The following is a 17611-nucleotide window of genomic DNA, read 5'->3' on the forward strand; positions in this document are numbered from 1 at the left end:
GACCTGTGCACCCGCCCGCACCAGGGAAAACGACCTTAGGATACGCACGCCGCGGTGCGGCGGAAAACGGCGAAACAGCCTCTTCGGAATTACGCTCTCTCCGGGCGATTGGAACGGCCGGAGCAACGGCGCACCGCCGGTAGCCGATCGCAGAGGCCACGAGTGAGCTAACTTTTTTACTGGCCGAGAGGATGGCGGTGCTTGTTGTCGTTCGGGAATATGCCGACATCCGGCCGCCAGCTGGGGCTGAGGAGTAGAAGAGTGCGGTGAAGGGGATAGTTTCGACATATGATGCCAAAAGAAATACCGACGAAAACACGAGCCACCCAGTATAAGCTTCGATTGAAAAAGCCGTATTGCCCTTATAATAGCGTCTACGGCACGGAGAAGCTCACCGCAACCACAGTCTCGATTGAACAATGTAGAATCACCTCACGTGTTTGTCGAACCCACTGCCGCGTTTTTGTCTATTGTCGGGTTTAACGCGCCGAGGCAACGCAGGCGATGAGGCGCGCCATAGTGGATGGCTCCAGAATAATTTTGACCACCTAGGTATCTTTAACATGCGCGGAAATCTCGTAGATACGGGCGTTCTTGCTTTGCGCCTCCATCAGAAACGGGACGGCCGCTTTCATTTCAGTTCAGGCTTATGCGGATGTCATTCCCACCCTCGATTATGGTGAAGCTCCATTTTCTGGTGTTACACTCAGCTTACTGCACGTGGTTCAAGTTATCCTTGGGAAAAACTTCCTCCATTCACCTTGCCCGAAAAGTACTTTTATCTTCCAACAACGGCAAGGACCTTATCTAGTTGTCTAGGATCGTCCGCTTCTTTCGGCCTAAACGCGCCGTGTGTATATTATGATCGATGCAGAGAGAAATTGACCAATCGGTGCATTTGCCATTGTCTTTTCTGTGGAACTGGTGAATTTCCTGTGTTTTTTTTTTCAGAAAAAAAACCACGCTGCAGAAAGGATAATTGTCGGGAACTATATTTGAAGTAATTCGGTGCAGTGTACATATACCTTGTTTAATAAGATTGTTTTTGTTTCCCTTTTCTGTGTGTGCGTTCCCAAGTAAGCCACGATTGACCCAACAGCTCGTTTCTGAAGCACGGTTTTGTTTTTAGGTTTTTATTCATTATTCATGCAGAAATTATAATTTTTTGGGAAGTATTAGCAAAACTGGGCATCAAAATCAAATCACGTGAGAACCTCCAACTTTAAAAATAGCTTATCTTCCTTTGTATAACCATTCTCCTCAATGTAGCTTGACTCAAACTTGCCGCCCTCTAAATAAACCTGTTCATTGCTGCCCTTTATCGGCTTAGCGTAATATTTGTTATTCGACACAGCTGCATACGGCTGATGACTAGCGCATTCTTCCTGTTGCGTTTCCGGGTGGATGAGGCACAGCTTCAACGTATTGGAAAATGGCCAATCAAGAAATTCATCATTTCTGCCTTTGCGCAGCTGAAACAACAAGTAAAGGTACACATGACCGTCCTCAGCTTCCATTAAAATTCCCCAAGATATTAAATAGTGCTGTAGATATGCTTTTTCGCCCATTTTCAACGTCCAACCTCCTTCTATTGCTTTTGCTTTGTATCTTGCGTATCCTGTTAGAGTCCACCGGTGTGTTGTCGGATTAATTGCCACCGTTGATAATACTGAGGATAACGTCGTCGTCATTGCTTCTGTTTTTTCATTCAAAAGGGCTTTCACCTCACGTGTCTTACTGTCCACAGATTTTAAAGTGCGCGCGGTGGCTGCTCTCAATTTTTCTTCGAGTGCATCGTTGAAAAGGTTGAGCTGATGGCCAACTTCTACGAGTTTGTTCTTCTGGGAATCAAGCTCCTCTATTAGCTTTGCAAGCTTTACGTCTAGTGCGTCAACCTGGCTTGTAACATTTCTTTCAAACTTTACCAGTTGTTCATTTTTCTTTTCGGCTGGCACGGGTGGTTTTTCTGGCACTGAATCCTCTACAGGCGCCGTACATTTGAGTGTACATTCGTCGCGACATACTACGGTTGCTAAGCATAGAAAGAATTTTGACGGGTGCCGTAGCGGAGAATAATTAGCGGCTTCTTCAGCTGGAAGGATTACTCGACAGCCGCTGGTTTCGTTCCGGCAGGGAATCTGCTGGATAAAAAGAACGCGACAAATGTTAGTATACAAAGAACGTACAGCTCCTGACTGGTTCAAGTACAGGCTGTTTGGCAGGCATTTCATAAATGCGTTTGTGGTCTCTTGGCAGTGCCGGGCAGCGAAAAATAAAAGTTTAATATGTTTCAACGCGAGCTGTTACAAAAAGGTTTTTGCATTATTTTTATGCTGCGGAGGTGGGGGCTGGAATGTTGCGGTGCTGGGATCAAGAAAAAATTTACTGCTTGCACTTTACCAAAGCTGAAGCTTCGTCAAGTTTGTAGAATCCAAAAAAGAAGCGGAAAACCCATGACGCACAAGACAGAACAAAACAAGTGCTCACTTGCAACTCAATTATTAAACCGAAGGCAACGCTTTTTATTCGCTACCAATTACCGATAAGCAAAGCAAAGAAAAGAAAGACCGAAGGGTGATTACAAAATAATTCAGAAGAAGAGCACGTGGGTGGCTTGTCCTTCAGAAATAAAAAAAACCACAAAACAAGGCATGGAAGAGTACACCGGATAATTGAGATAGCCCACAAAGCAAGAGAACACACTACGCATTTTACGTTAGTCGGCAGTGTCCAGGTGCCGGAAATGTGAGTCTTTTCCCTAATTTTCTATGTGCGAGGAACTTTACAGGGCCGCCTGAACCTGCTAGCTCGCTGGTAACCGCGTAACCAAACGGATCAAGGCATCATGATGTCACGAATTCGAACAGATAAACCCGTCAGCTCGTCTGGATAGAACGTCGGTGGCTCGGCTCTCGAAGCTAAATCCTATCTCATTGCACCGGAGAGGTACAGGGTGCGATTTCCACACTGTTGGGGGTGATCTTTTCACTGTAGGCATCCCTTGGAAATCCGCAAACAAGAAGAAAATTATAATAATCATGAATCCATCTTGAATAAACTCATAATTAGCCATTAGTATTGAAAACGCCCTCTATTGTTTTTTTGTTGGACTTCCCAGTGGCTGCGGCGTGACCTCTTGACTACTGTCAAATTCAACGCTAAACGGATACTGAAACTAATTAAGACAGGGCGCCACAGGTGCTCTAGAGAATCACTGCTCCACACTTGAGAGCTTTTACGTTGAGGTCAGTATTGTTCAGCTGCTTTTGATATGTCGGTGTAAAGGCTCCCTGATAGAAAATAAGCAATTGTCATGTGCGTACGTGGTGTGCGATTACCCGCACCGGTCATTGCAAGCGCGCACAGGGAACAAAATATCAATTTAGCACGCGTACAGGTATCTCGTGATTGCTGCAAAGTTTGATATGATTTAAGACAGATGTCGCGGCGAAAAGTTACGAGCCGCTGGGCAGAGCCAATGTGCAAAGGTACACGGACGGGAGGGGGCGCGAATCAGGAAGAGAGCAAAGGAAAAGAGATGCGGCAGGCGCTGCTAGGACATTATCTGTACCCGAAAATGTTTTCTTCCTGGCAGCAGTGAGCGCTTGACTCTGTCTTGCTCGGTGGTGGAGAACCTATCTAGAGTTAGCGTATCATGTCCAGGTCATGCTTATGGTTACATTTCTAAGTGTCTGCTACTTGTCGTCAGCCCATGAAGACCGTGCCCGGTAAGTCGTGAACGGTATGGTTCACTGTGTTTTAGCCCTTGTGTTTGTCTCGTCTTTGCTATGCCCCGTTCAGTGCACTACCCTCTACTGTGCAACATATGGTTAGGTTGTAGAGCTTCGCGTACAGCATTTTCCAACCCCTTTATTGTGTTTGAAATTTGTGTGCGTGCGACTGCGCGCTAGCCCCACCTCGAACGATTGTGTTACTTTTTGTCGCTCATCGCGTGTTAGCATCCCTGTAAATGACTATAGTAGCGTAAATCTTACGGTAAGTGTTCTCTGGCCTGCCTATGTGTTACATGGCTTATATTAACCCTTTTCTCTTAATCCAAATTTTGAGCATGCGTCAATTCTCTCTCACTCCAGTGACATCGGAACACCTGGTCTCACGTGGGCGGACCAACCTTGCAAAGTACCAAATAAGGCGTTGAGCGCCTCTTGTTTGTGTATGCGAGGTGCAGGATGTGACACTTTCATGTTAGAACTGGCCTCTAGCAAAGTATGTACACACTTTTAATGCGCAGCGCCTAAGCACTTGCTCCTGTAGTTTCACCGCGCGTCTTAAGTCGTTAGGGCCGAGCGAACGAAGGGGACACCGAAGACGAAGGAAATAGTACGAGCGCCAAAGCCAAAGGAGTAAAGAATGTCTATAGTTTGAGGGGGAGGGTGCTATGCCAACACCACGCGAGACATTCTCTCCGGCGGCGTCGCGCCACGAGAAACCGAGAGATCAAAGAGGCCACCGAAGATAGAGCGAACAGAAAAGCTGTGGATCAAAGCGTGGCGAAAGGCACGAGTAATTGCCCCGCCTTGGCGACGAGCTACGAGAGAACGGCAGAATACTGTTATGGTGCAGCCTTCCTTGGCGAAGTGGTGAAGCCGCTGCTATGAAGGGAAATCCCCCTGCAAGACATGAGGCCAATCGTGGAGGACGAGAAAGACGACAATCGGTGTGGCGCCCGGCAGGAGCTAAAATGGTACACAGCTGTGTCTCTGATTTTCCCCGTTTGCAAATACCGTAAATAGCTCTAATTCTAACCGCGTCTACACCGTCTCATCTTGGTGGAGGTGCTACAATGATTCCGTGAGGCGACGAAGCTTCGGAGCGGATGCCAGCTCTCTCAGGACACCACGCCTACCGGTTCTGGGCAGCACTATCAACCAGCCATGCCACCATCTAAGGTGTTTACATACCCCCGCGATACTGGATTTTTCTACGGCACCGGCGACGTCTACGTGGACGACTGGCTCACCATGTATGAGCGTGTAAGTCGCCATAACGACTGGGGTCCATGGATCATGCTGGCAAACGTCGTTCTATATCTCTAGGGGATGGCCGTCACGTGGTATAATACCTATGAACATGAGCTCACTAGCTGGGATATGTGCAAAGACAGGCTAAAGCGGGTGTTTGGGACGCCCCTCGGACGTCAGCTCACTGCCAAGCAAGAGCATTCCACACGTGCTCAGATTTCGAAGGAGCCGTATGTAGCATACATACGAGATGCCATTTTCCTTTGCGCCAAATTTGCGCCAAGGTCGACTCCACAATGTCTGAGTCCGAGAAGAGAGGCCATATATTGAAATGCATTGCCGACGACGCCTTTAAGTTGCTTGTTATCAAGAACTGCTCGACCATGGACGGAGTACTTGCTGAGTGCCGACGCTTCGAGGAGACGAAATGCCGCGGCATTGTATAGAACTTCACTAGGTTCCCCAACACAGCAGCCACGTCGTCCTGCGAGACCTGACCACCTCATCTGCGCGACACTTCTTCGCCCGAAAATGTGGTACGCATTGTGCGCCGGGAACTAGAAGCAATGGATCCGCCAACTTTCATTTCCCAACAAGACCACGTAACGCCCACGCTATCACTGATCCAGACCGTAGTACGCCAAGTACTTGATAATCACGGCCTCGGTTCGTTGTGCTCCCTAAGTTGCCCTTGCACCCGCGATCTTCCGCCCACCAGTGCTCTCCTTACCCAGAACACGCTCCTTCGATACCGCAACCCGGATGAATGGCGTACTCATGACGACAAACCAATGTGCTTCCCCTGTCACCACGTCGGTCATGTTTCTCGCTACTGTACAATCCGATGGCCACCACGACCTTCTTCCGGCTTTTATTGCTACCAAACCCCAATCACGACCCGACCTTTTGTCCCTCGCTAAACCCTGGACGCCGCGGATTCCCGCTCTCCTGTCGAACAACCTATTGGCCACCACAGTCGCTCACCGTCCCCTCGCCGTCGCCTATCGCCGTCGCCCCAGCCCCGCCGTGTCTCTTCTCCCCCCTAACCTCTACGCCCCATTCCGGAAAAATAGACGATGCAGCGCCTAGCGGTGATGCTGTATTGACGACCCGGCACGAAAATCCTCTTTTGACCTTTCTGCCCCGTCCTAACCTTCTAGAGATAACTGTCCATGGTGTATGTATTCAGGCGGTACTGGACACTGGTGCGAAAATTTCTGTAATAAGTTCTGACCTTTGCCGACGGCTCAAAAACGTTCGCACTCCTTCTTCGTCCTGTGTAGTGCGAGTGGCCCAGGGGGGCACGCCAGCCATTCCTGGCACGTGCACCGCTCGTATGACCACCGCAAATCACCAAATCCCTGTATTGTTTCATGTCCTACCACACTGCCCTCCCGATAGCATCCTTGTACTCGACTTCCTTACAGAAACTTCTGCGCTCATTGATTTCTCCACGGGTGAAGTTCGACTTGGACTGCCGATTTCTCATATCACTCATGAAATAGAATGTCGACTTCGGTCATAGACGTTTACCCATTTGCCACCAAAACTGTCACATACGTTAATCTTTTTTCTACTCCTGCCATGCCCGGTGGTTAGTATGTCCTTGCCCCGATCACTTACGTTCTGCTGTTACGTCAGGTGAGCCTTCCTTATTCCCTCGTTACAGTCACCAAATATCACGCCACCCTTCCGCTTTTGAATTTTGGTTCCCCACAAGTCATCTACGAATGAATTTACTTGGCGAGCTTGCGTTCTCTTGACCACTGCCACATTCTGACCTTAACGACTGATGGGCATTCCGATTTCCGGGATGATACGCCGAACCGCGAGGCCACATTTGATGAATTCATTAACATCATTAGCCCTGATCTAACACCACAGTAAAGTGACAACCTTTAAACCCTTTTGAGCTCCTTTTCAGATATTTTAAGTGCGAATGCACTTCTTAAGCGAGCCTGAAGCGTCCGCCGCCGTCCGCATAGCAACAGCTGCGGGTGCGCGCACTCCTCGTCTTCCTTGGCAACGGGGGCAATGGGCGCGCGCTGCCTGGCCGCTGACATGGCACATACCCACGTGGGGGATTGGGCAAGAATTTCCTCGTCTTCCTTGGCAACGGGGGGAGATGGGCGCGCGCTGCCTGGCCGCTGACATGGCACATACCCACGTGGGGGATTGGCCAGGAATCGGGCGTGAGAAGGGCTAATGCACCCGCTTAAAGGAGTACTGACACGAAATTTCAAAGCTGAGATCCGCTCTAGCAATCAAGTACAACGACAACACAAATAGGTGTCTGCGAATAAATGCATCTTTCTTTCTTTGTAGTTGTGTGTGTGTGTGATATCTCTTTCGCGAACATTACCGAACCGCGCAAATTCAACTCGTGCATTCGCACTTTCACATTCTTCCCCTCGGGGAAATGCGGGAAATCTTTTTTGACTTCAACTACCACCCTTTAGGCCAAACCAAGTTGGTGAAACAACGAATCAACACTAGCGACGCCAGCCCCCTTCATCGGGAGCCATGTCGTGTTTCCGCCACTGAACGCCAGGTCATTAAAAAGAAGGTCGATGAGATGCTTCAAAAAGACATCATCGAGCCTTTGTCCAGCCCTTGGTCTTCGCCGGTGGTCCTGGTCAAGAAGAAAGACAACATCTGGAGATTCTGTGTCGACAGTCGTCCCCACAACAACACTATTAAACACGATCACCCATTACCCCGAATATAGGATGCCCTGGACTGTCTCCACGGCGCTAAGTATTCCTCTTCTATTGACCTTCGCTCAGGCTACTGGCAAATCGCCGTCGACAACTTGGAAAGAGAAATTCCCCGCATTTCCCTGAGGGCAAGAATGTGAAAGTGCGAATGCACGAGTTGAATTTGCGCGCTTCGGTAATGTTCGCGAAAGAGAGATCACACACACACACACAACTACAAAGAAAGAAAGATGCATTTATTCACAGACACCTATTCGTGTTGTCGTTGTACTTGATTGCTAGAGCGGATCTCAGCTTTGAAATTTCGTGTCAGTACTCCTTTAAGCGGGTGCATTAGCCCTTCTCACGCCCGATTCCTGGCCAATCCCCCACGTGGGTATGTGCCATGTCAGCGGCCAGGCAGCGCGCGCCCATCTCCCCCGTTGCCAAGGAAGACGAGGAGATTCCTGGCCAATCCCCCACGTGGGTATGTGCCATGTCAGCGGCCAGGCAGCGCGCGCCCATCTCCCCCCCCGTTACCAAGGAAGACGAGGAGTTCGCGCACCCACTGCTGTTGCTATGCGGACGGCGGCGGACGCTTCAGGCTCGCTTAAGAAGTGCATTCGCACTTAAAAAAAACTGCTTTCATTACACCGGACGGACTTTATCAGTTTAAGGTCATGCCGTTCGGCATTTTCAATGCACCAGCGACATTCGAGCGCATGTTGAACTCACTCCTTCACAGCTTCAAGTGGTCCACATGCCTTTGTCACCTTGACAATGCGATCTTTTTCTCCCCTACTTTCCAGACTCATCTTTCTCGTCTAGCGGCCATCCTTGCCGTTTCCCGCAAAGCCGGTCTCCAGCGTAACTCCTCGAAGTGCCACTTGGGTCTCAAAGAAATATAACTACTGCGGGAAGCTGAAGATGATAGTCTGATAATGAATTGCACTGACGAGATGCTTGCCGTATGGTTATAATTGAATTGAATGAACTTAGCAGAGTTATGTTATGCAATTTCAAGAGCATTAATTATATCATCGTGTTAGGGGTCTGGCACTGGAGCAGCATACTGGAGTTTTGACCTGATTAGTGTTTTATAAAGCAAAAGTTTCAATGAGGTTGGGAAGTTCCAGAAGTTTGCGCAGATAACCCAGCATGCGGTTAGCTTTGCTGATGATATGTTCCTGGTGTAGCATTCAATTTAGGTTAGCTGAAATGTGGAAACAAACCCGCCGCGGTGGCTTAGTGGCTAAGGCATTGCACTGCTGAGCACGAGGTCGCGGGTTCAATTCCGGGCCGCGGCGGCCGCTTTTCTGATGGAGGCGAAAAGCAAAAACACCCGTGTGTACGAGATTTCGGCGCACGATAAAGATCCCCAGGTGGTCAAAATTAATCCGGAGCCCTCCACTACGGCGCGCCTCATCGCCTGCGTTTCGTCAGCGCGTTAAAACCCCACAATCAATCAATCAATCGAAATGTGGAAACAGAGGTATTTAAAAGAATGTAGAAGCTCTACGAAACTTTGTTCAAATAGTATAGAAGGGCGCTGTTATTATTCTTCGATATGCGCATAACTGTACGTTTCGAAACGTGTAGTTCTATGAGCCATTCATGACAACCGTTTGTTACCTTGTCAAGATTCGATTGAAGTAGGTTTCCGTCACTTTCAGTGTAATTACACGAAAAATAACACAATCATCAGCAAATAATTGGATGTTCGAAGATGCCAGAGACGAAAGGTTGTTAATATAGAAAAAAAACAGGAAAGGACCAAGAACCGATCTCTGGAGAACTCCAGAACAAACAGGGCACAGAGAAGTATTAAAGTTGTTCACAGTGAGGAATTGTGATTGTTTGAGAAGAAAATAGTTGATCGACTTAATCGCGGTAGGGTGAAGTTTCAGTCGGCTTAGCCCAAAAGTAACAGCCGGCAACATATCTTGTGAAACGCTATGAACCAATAGAAAAATGGATTACGGTTGAGAATATCGGTGTAAAATACCATCGTACTGGACAGTAGACGGTATAAATGACACTCAGACAAGAACGATTTTCGAAACCAATGTTGTGCTGAAGAAAAAATAGCTTAGATTAACGACAATTTTTAAGGTTCGTGAAAATTACGTGTTCCAACAATTTGCAACATGTACTTGTTAACGAAATGGAGCGGTAATTAAATGGGAAAGAACTTTTTCGGCATTTGTTCAGTGGAACCAATTTCCATTTTTTCCATTGAGCATGAAAAGTACATGTATTGAACGATTGCTCAAAGATCTTGGTCAGTATATCAGAATAAATGAAATTGTTTTTTAGAAACTTTCCATCAATACAGTCTTGTCCATTAGATAATTAGTGTTGAAATCTGTCTATCAACGAAGTGACGCCGAGTGCTTATACAAGCGCAGGTAGCATTGCGATGTGATGAAAGCAATCTGCAGCAGGGTACACAATATGAGGGCTAATACCGAATGATTTAACAAGTGAGTGACTTAACACAACTGCGGATTGATGGATTGCAATAGCACTGCCTGATGAATCTTCTAAGTCTATTTTCTCTACAGGGGCGGGGTAGCTATTGTAGAGATTTTTAAAACGTTAGTGTCCAGTGTGGATGGGAGGGTTGTTCGCTGAAATTAGCAGCTTTACAGCTGACACACAAACGTTGGAAACGGTCCTATAGGCAGCCCAACGAGAATTACTAGGGGTCCGTCATGCTGAAGAAAACAGGCTTTTCTTATTACGCACATTGTTCAAATCAGAATTATGCAAGGGTGCCAATGGCTCTAACAAAACAGCGCTAAGAACGGGACAAAGGGAAGACGAAGACTACACAAGCGCTGGGTAGTCTTCGTCTTCCTTTTGTCCCTTGCTTAGCGCTGTTTTGTTAAAGTTATGTACCAATTTGCCCAAATAAAACCCTGGTTTCAATGGATTAGCAGTGATGCCGTGTTGCAGAATATATTTATCCGTTAGTTCATTCACTTTAAAGGAAAGATATCCAAGTTTTCTAACGCAGCATCCGTCAAAATCTCCCAAGTAAGCGTCAAAGAAGGATGATAGCGTTAGGTTAATTGCTCCAAAATTCGGTTTCTTGTAGTCGTGTCCGGTTTTCACTTCTTTTGTAGTTCTACGCAACGAAATCACATTTGAAAAGCTGAGTATTGAGTTATCGCTGATTCCTGGCATGGACGTATTCGGCAAAGGAAAATGGGGATGTTTTGTCAGAATCAACTCAAGAGCGCCGGCACGACTAGGTGATATTCTGGTTGCAATAATTCGTAATTGAGAGAAGAAAAAGGTAGAGCGAAAGTTCCAAAATTCCTGAGCTGGTCCAGGAAAGGTTACAAAGAAACAGGTTTTGGAGTCCAAAGTATTTTGTGAAAATGAAAATCGCCCTGCAAAAATAAAGGATAAGAAAATAATGCTATGCAACAGTATTAACAACGTCGTGAAGTTCATTTACAAATAAGGGGGTTGAAGAATGAAACGTTATTTGCTAGGAAGCGGTCCAACATTGTAAGCAAAGCTAATAAAGACCCTGCGCCGCATCGCACACTAAATACGAATCAGAAGTAACTCTAAATAAGTGTAGCGCTACGCGAGAAACGCCGTGTCCATACCTGGCTAGGAATAAGGATGATGACCCAGGGTGACCTTGGTAGCATGGCTTAAATTCGAATACCTTGACAACCCCTTGGGGCATAGAACAGTTAATCCACTTGCTCCGACCGCCCGAGCAATGGCTAACTACATATTGTCGCAGTATAGAGGAGAGCTCGGTTTATTGGAGATCCTTATTGTTGTTTGCAGGATACAGACCAGAGGCAACTGCCACAGAACCACTTCTTCCTTACGCAAAAGAATATGCCACTAGCTTATGGAGTGGGCTTTATAATTGCCGGCGCATACCTCTGAGTGGTAACTGTCCTTTGTAGTGTAGCACTACCCATTCCCCCTCTACGAAAAGCATCGCCCCGAGGATATGAAGAAAAAAGAAGTAATTCCGACAAACAAAATACACCCTCTTCCCGAAGGGGAACCATGAGTAGTATGCGAAGCAGCCATAGGGTCGACTGAAGTTCCCATTAGTTTTCAGTTCGTCGTTTCCGTTGACGTTCAGCTTCGCGTGCCTTCGTTGTATCAGTAGCGTCTTGGCGTAGTTTGAATGAGTGAAGGATATAAGGGGCGTTCGTAGCACATGCTACCGTCTCGGTTTGAAGCGCAGTGGGAACAGCGCCACGTACCTCCCTTTGCGGCCAGGGAGTCGTGGGATCGAAACCGGGTGCCGCCTAACTATTTCTTTTGATAGTGGACTGCGCTGACGTCAGCCCAAACGCTGACGGGGCTCAAGAGACGCGCACGCGCAGCAAAGTGCGGACAACGGTAGACAAGGAAGGGAGGGACAAAGCCCCGAGCATGAGATGCTCCGCATCTAAAACAAAAAAAAAATCATATTTGTATACAATTCCCAGGCAGAACAGGGAGTGTACTTGCAGCTATCACTGGGGGAGTATATTGGCTTGCAGTAGGGGAGCTTGCGAGGAACGTCTGCGGCCAAAGTAAGTTCTATGACTAACGGAATATAAGTCACCACCATCACTAAAGCCGGATAGTAGGGCTTCATTGTAGCAACATAGACGACTTCGGTAGCAGCTCTTCGGCGAGATTTCACTTTTCTTTCTTAAAGAACCTGGTAGGTAACACTACTCAGTCAACGCACGACTTTGTAAGGACCAAAGTAACGCCGTAAATGTTTTCCTGAGCACCCGTAGAGACGTACAGGTTTTCAAACCCATACTTGGTCACCGGACTGGTATAACATTTCTCTGTAACGTTTGTTATACCGGTTTGCGGCGACAGACTGTTGGTGGCGCATTCGACATCGTGCAAGATGCCGAGCTGTTTCGGCACAGCGAACGAATTCTTTAGTGCCTGGATGGAGCGCATTCGTTTTATTGGGTAAAAGCATGGCATTATTAATAGTCGTGACTTCTACAACGTGAAGTAGACGGCAATGAGAGAAGCCTGTTGCTTCTTGGACCGCCGTGTTGTATGCGAATAAACGTAAACTAATACGTCGTCCTGTTGTGTTTGACGTTTACAAACATGGAAATCGTGTCCGCGTAGGTCGCGTCGAACGCCCCAATCAGCCCATTTGTTTGTGGATGGCAAGCAGTTGTTCTACGGTGGTCGGTGCAGGCAAAATTTATCAATTCTTCGGTAAAGGCCGAGGTACACGCTGCGCCCTGTCAGTGATTACGACGGCCGGGGCACCATGTGGCAGAACAGTTCTATGGATGCAAAATTTCGCAATCTCAACTGATATTCAACTGGCTTGTACGTTTGCTTCACCGTATCGTTTATGATAGTCGTGAGCGACCACAATCCACTTGCTGCCAGTAAATGAAAGAAGATATGGGCCCAGCAAATCCATGCCAACCGATTCTAACGGCAGGCGTGGTAGATCAATCGGTTGCAAGAAGCCGGCTGGCCTAGTAGGTGTTGTTTTTCGACTCTGACAGTCAAGGCACGTGGTGACGCAATGCTTCACTATCGCTGCTAACTTAGCCCAGTAGTACATTCGTACGAGGGTGTGAGGTGACAAGCATATAGGACGTCATCGCGAAGGCATTTTGGCACCACAACAAGGTGGGATCTTGTGTATGTTGTAAGCTCTTTTTGTAGAGCACGCCGTTCTTGCAGCGGGAACGACAAAATAGAGCGTCTAAAAAGTTGCGGAAAAAGCGAGCTACGCCCAGCTTGGTACTCGATGAGTGGCTGGAGCTCGGGGTCGTCTCTGTGTATTTGGACTGGATCTGTGAACTCCAAGGCTCCAGGAACGTTCTATCGTCTTCCGACTCAACAGGATCACGCTCAAGCGGAGCTTGGGACAGACACTCGGCGTCGTTGTGCCGCTTCCCAGATTTTAAAACGATGGTCACTTCAGACTCTTCACTTCAGACTCTTCGAGCTTGACGCTCGAAGAGTCTGATGTGAAGAAGAGTTTCAAGAAGTCGCCCTGAACGATATGTGAGGCTTGCGGGCCAGCACGCGCAGTGGTGATCGCTTCCGACGCGCAATGGTCGGCCGTATAAGTAGGGTCTGAACTTAGCGACCGTCCATATTACCGCCAAGCACTGTTTCTTCGTTGTTGAGTAGTTAGCTTCCCCTCGGGAAAGAGTACGGCTTTCGTACGTCATTATTCGCTCGACTCCATCCTGCCACTGCACCAAAACGGAACTAAGACCGACGTTGCTCGCATTGGGGCGCAGTTCCGGCTCGGCATCTTCGTCGGGGTACCCGAGTACAGGGGTGCACTCTAGGCACATCTTGAGCTCCTCAAAAACCAGGTGCTTCTCCAGTACCGAAGCGAAAGGCACGCCATCCTTACTGAAACGTGTCAAGGGGTCCGCAATTTTGAAAAATTGACACAAAACTTCGATAATAGACGCCCAGGCCGAAAAATTGACGCGCAGCCCGTTGTCCGAAGGCGTCAGGAAGGCGCTCACCGCAGCCGTTTTCTCAGGGTCGGTGCTGATGCCCTCATGGCTCCCTACGTTTTCGAGAAACCAGTTTTTCGAACGCGAAGTGGCATTTCTCGGACTTGAGAGACAGGCCAGCTGCACGTATCCCGTCCAACACAGGCGGAGGTGTTCCGGATGTTTTAAAACGTTTCAGAGAGAAATATGGCGTCATCTAGACATACAAGACAAGAGCGTCATTTCAGTTGCTAGAGAACACTGTTCATTTATTGTTTGTAACGTAATGGTGGCAGAGCAAAGGCAAAAGGCCAGCACTTTAAACTCGTGCAATCCATTTGGTGTAATAAAGGCCGTCTTCTCGCGGTCCCCTGCCTCTACTGCGATCTGCGAATGCCCGCCACCCAAGCCGATTGACGAGAAGTCCCTGTCATTCCATAGTCCATCTAGTGAGTCGTCGATGCGGTGTAGCGGATACCCATCCTTTTCAGTGATCTTGTTTACCTTGCGGTAATCAATGCGAAATCGCAGAGTACCATGTTTTCTTTGCAACAAGGACAACAGGTGATGCCCACGGACTCTTTAATGGCTGTGTCACATCACCGCGTGACATGCTTTGACTTGGCGTTATATTACCTATCGCTCTTTTGAGGAAACTTTCTGCCATTGTTGGCGAAGGGGCATCTCTTTTTCGTCGGTAATGATGCGGTGTTTAACTAACGCAGTCCGTTTGACTTGTGATGAGCAGGCGAAGCAGTCATGAAAGCAGTTAATGAGAACCTTAAGCAGGTGCTTTTGCTCTGAGTTTAAATTGGGGCTCATTTCCGACTGAATGGACGGCTAGGAAGTGGCTGTAGTAGCAGAACCGTATGAGATTTCTAATTGATTACACCTCAGGGGTATGCGCCGGCAAAAATGAAGCCCGGTAGATAACCAAGTGGCAAAATGTATACAATTTTTCGGTGGAAAACACGGAAATAGTGTTATTGCAGCCTTGTCAAGGTCCCAATGAATCCGGATTTGAAAAAGCTTAGGTTTGCGTCACTTTTGTTCATCCCTTCCACAATTTCAACATAGTTTGCGGAACGCACGATAAACAGTTTTCTGGTTAGAACGGTATTAGAAATGTGAGAAAAAACTAATACAAATTCAGCGGCCTTTTTCGCCAGTTGAGCTTCAGGCTAGTCATTTGGTAGCTACACACTTGAGCATGGCAGTGGTTTACCTGTAGATTTCATCAGTTATCCAGCGCCTCCGGTTATTTCGTCAGAACCGCGCGTATAAAAAGCAAAACTGACTAACGCTGGCTCTATATCACCGCAGGCGTGCGCGGCTACGCCCTGCGCGGGAAATGTCTCTTGCTGTCTCGCTATTTTTTGTTTTGCTCTTCCTTACCGACCCATGGATGTATGGAGGGCAGCCTGCTCCGGAAGCAATGATTATCCCCGATAGTAATGGGGCTACACACGAAAGATTGAACCATGTTAGGAAGGCTTTTAGGGACATAAACAGCACTCCCACAGACGAGAAGGATCTGGCCACCATGATGTAGTAGTTTGCGGCTACCTCCCATGAATGACCAACTGAAATTTCCGCCCTCAGCCCGCAGGGGATCAACAGCACCTGTCCGCGGCAGCGGTGAGAATAGGAGAGAGTGCTACGAATCGTTGAGTCCAGACAGGTGCCTTGGGAACTTTACCTTGGCAAAGTTCAACGCATGCACTTGTTTAGTCAGGGAAACTTCGCGTATATTAGACGAGCTCTCGGATATTAGGCGTGGTATAACAGGCTTAAGCGGAGCTTTAATGACAGGAGAAGTATTCATGGAGATCACTAGCAGGAACATTATATGGTACAATGGATCTCAAGGGAAGGAAGAACACGAGGTGGGACTTTTATTCAACCGCAGTAGCAGTCGAGGAGATACACTGGTGAAATTTGCGGATAGAATTAACCTAAGCTTGATGAACACGTCCTTCTACAAACAAAAGACTGAAAATAGGAAAACTGCCGAAGGTACAAAAAACAACCAAGTTGACTGCATTTTGAAAGACAACCCAGACATCGTACAACAGAGAGGTGCTAAGTAAGGTTTCGAACAGCGATCACAGGATGGTTGGATGCAACCTAAACGTTAATCTCAAAAGATAACGAAGGAAACTCGTGACAACTCGCGTAAGGAGTAAGTCAGAGCCAGGTTGCATGAATTTAAAAATACTTATGAAAACAAATTCGCGCTTCTAAGTGAGGTGACTGTAGAAACGCTGCATCATAACCTAAGGTCGGCACTCACTTAATCAGCCGCTTGTGTTGGAGACAACATGAAGAGACCAAACTTGACATCGGATTAGGGAAACGAAGGCACAAATTGCCAAAAGTAAGAACATCAACGTTTCAAGCACGGGGGACCGGATAGAATCAGCCGAGCTGTTGAAATTGATTAACAGAAGTAACATAAACGACATTTGTGCATGCAACATGCCGGTGATCGAGGAAACGGTACAAATCGGGGGAAGCTTAAAAGCAACTAAGAGAAAGCTAGCCATCGGCAAAGACTAGTTGCATGCTACTCAGAGACCAGCAGGGTAGCATTATGCACAACCGGCACGAGATAATTAGGCTGGCACGACAATTCGACACCAGAGTGTATGCCTGGGATGTAAAACCATGGGAAACTACTGAGAGTAAAAGGCCAGCTTTCTATGTTCTACTAGTAACTAAAGAGCTAGTTGGAAGGCTACTCATGGCATAAAAATAGGGAAACTGCAGGTACGCCGGCATAAATGTGGATTCTGTAAAATCGGGATTAGATATTCTGCTGGGAAATCTTGCTGTAATATTTTCAGAATGCTCGAAGACTCAGGTATTGCCGATAGCCTGGAGAAACGCCAGCATTACTTTGATTCATAAGAAGGGGGATCCGAAGGACTTCAAGAAATACTGGCCCATCACCCTACTATCAGTTGTTTCAAAGCCAATTACCAAAGTTATAGTTACCCCCATAGGTGACAGCCTGGATTCCCATCAACCCAACTCAGACTTTAGCTGGGTTATGAAAGGGTGCTCATCCACACATCACATCCATGTCGCCAATCAAGTGATAGAAAGATCCGCAGATTACGCTTAAACCCCTTTACATGCAATTTATAGATTATGAGAAAGCGGTTGATTTCGTATTCACCCCAGCTGGGTCAGAAGAACGGAAAGACCACAGGATAGAGGAAACCTACGTAAGACCTTTTAAAAAAAAAATATATATATATATATATATATATATATATATATATATATATATCTACAGAAAGAAGTGCCGGCAGTCTACACCGCCAAGGAAGGCATAGGGGAACAATTAGACTATTTTTTTACTGTTAGTGCCGTTACATTATTATTTTTCATTATTATTAATTACGTGAGACAGAAAGAAAAACACGCGCCCAGAGTGGGGACCGAA

The 17611-nt window shown here is 47.3% G+C and overlaps 1 long non-coding RNA gene across 1 annotated transcript in view; it reads right to left on the bottom strand.

The window, feature by feature from the left end:
• Positions 1-989: 989 nt before the first annotated feature.
• Positions 990-17611, bottom strand: part of LOC144167024 (uncharacterized) — a 58549-nt gene continuing 41927 nt past the window's right edge. Inside the window, exon 5 of the long non-coding RNA XR_013321821.1 lies at positions 990-2138. This is a non-coding gene — a long non-coding RNA (uncharacterized LOC144167024). The remainder of the gene's footprint in view (positions 2139-17611) is intronic.

The sequence above is a fragment of the Haemaphysalis longicornis genome, unplaced genomic scaffold, assembly GCF_048455015.1.
Source record: "Haemaphysalis longicornis isolate Haplotype H1 unplaced genomic scaffold, Haemaphysalis longicornis Haplotype H1 scaffold_2, whole genome shotgun sequence".
In the NCBI taxonomy this organism is placed as follows: Eukaryota; Metazoa; Arthropoda; class Arachnida; order Ixodida; family Ixodidae; genus Haemaphysalis; species Haemaphysalis longicornis.